The following is a 2119-nucleotide window of genomic DNA, read 5'->3' as shown; positions in this document are numbered from 1 at the left end:
TGTTTGGTTACAGGATTCCTACTAAAAATAGAATTTGGTAAGATTCAAGATTTCTTGGTCGATTGGCTACTAAAAATCATAAGATTCTAGAATCTTAAGTCCAAAATCCCACCCTACCCCCTAAGAATTGTTAGGATTTTGGATTATTTAAGTCCAAATTTCAAAAATAAAGAAAGTATTTAAAAAAAAAATCTTTTTACACGATTTTTTTTACAAATCGTTTTTCTTCAGAAAACGCTTTCTCAGTAAATTTTTTTTCACGGAAAACGTTTTTCTTTTTCGGAAATCATTTTTTTTTTGAAAAGTCATTTTTTTCCAATTATTTTTTCACGAAAATCGTTTTTTTCATAAACCGATTTTTTCAGAAATGGTAATCATATTTTTTTGTCGAAAATCGGTTTTCTTTTTAACAAAAACTAATTTTTTTTCTCAAAAATATATTTTTTTTTAGAAACGTGAAAAAAAATGATTTCTGTTGAAAAATTCGATTTTCGTGAATGACAGTGTGCGTGAAAAAATTGATTTCCGTTGAAAAAAAGATTTTTCGTGAAAAAAAATAATTTTCGTGAAAATAGACGATTTGCATGAAAAAACACTTTCGAGGAAACAGTTTTCGGCTAAAAAAACAGTTTTCGAAATAAAACGTTTAAAAAGATAATCTTAAAGATGCTTTTTGAAAAGAGTTCAAGTAATTATAAATGTTAGGATACTTACTAGTTACCAAACAAACCAAGAACCATCATTTGGACTCATGAATCAGAAGGACTCATGCATTCGTGGTTCATAATTCCTTTCTCCAAACACACCATAACTATAATATAGAATTTATTGTACAAGTGTCGTATATTTATATATCAATAGAATAACTCATTTCTAGTTTTGGTATAAAATATAAGTTTGGCAGCTAGTTCAAAATGCGATGCTTACTATCTTCTATCAAAATAGTCTTAGATCAATAGGGTTATATTACTGATTTACTAGTTATGAAAGTAAAGTGTTGTACATTTGTTATATCAATATAATATCTCATTTTGTAGTTTTGGTATAAGATATAGAATAACTTATTGTGTTTTACTTGTTTCTTTTGAAAATCTTACTCATCTTAATTTTAGCCTTAAGTTGGATTTTGGATAAGAATGCAATCTAAAAAGCACCATATCATCTTAATGATTCACGATCAAGTGGTGAGGGATGAAGAACACTACATTCTTGTCCACGTGGAGGTACATGAATACCCGAGTAGGATAAGAAATGCAATCTAAAAAGCACCATATCATGACTCTTTACTTTAACCGTTAATCTTTATCAATAATTTTCTAGGGTGAGGAACTTTAACGGTAGATGAGCTTACCTCACATAAAATAATAAAACGTAATAAATTAATAAAAATGGTTGGCGAGTTATCGGGTCGGTTAATGTAACTGAAAGAGACTTTATGAATGCCACGTGTTATGTTTCGCAAAGAGTTGGGGATAAAGAGTGGGGCTACTATTGGTTTTGACTAGTCAAAGTAAAAGAAGAACCTGAGAATCATCTACCCATGCCCTAAAGTTATGAAGGAAAGAGAAATAGTTAAAGTTGAAAGAGTTTAAGAGAGAGAAAGAACTTTTATAACAACATATTGGTTGGAGTCTTTAAGCAACTACTATTTACAGAGCATGTTTTGTTCTTCACACGACAAAATAATTTTGGTTTTTGATTTTATCTTTAAATAAAATTTAGTATTTACATACCACTTAACATGGTATCAGAGCTAGGTCCACACGTGATGGGCTTAGAAGCCACACGTGTATCACGTCACCCGAAATAAAAAAAAATAAACACGCATTAGGCTAATCACGCCTCACGCGAGGGTGGCGTGAGAATAGTCCTACATGAGAGAAGGGGTAACTAACAACCAAGAATATTATTTATATGTCTTCTCCCTTCATTGCCAATTGGTTTTCAGTTGGATGACCACAAACTTAACAATTTAGCCCTGGTGGTAATTGTATCAATGTCCTAACTTTTAAGGGAGATTAGTACACAAACAAGCTTAGGTAGAGTCTTAACCATCATTTGATCTGTTCACATGTTCAATTTCAAGTTTACACAACATGTCGCTCACATGAGTGTCCGG

Source organism: Eschscholzia californica, unplaced genomic scaffold (genome assembly GCF_041429995.1).
Source record: "Eschscholzia californica isolate CP2 unplaced genomic scaffold, dmEscCali1.0.p SCAF_4, whole genome shotgun sequence".
In the NCBI taxonomy this organism is placed as follows: Eukaryota; Viridiplantae; Streptophyta; class Magnoliopsida; order Ranunculales; family Papaveraceae; genus Eschscholzia; species Eschscholzia californica.
Note: the sequence above shows the minus strand (reverse complement) of the source record.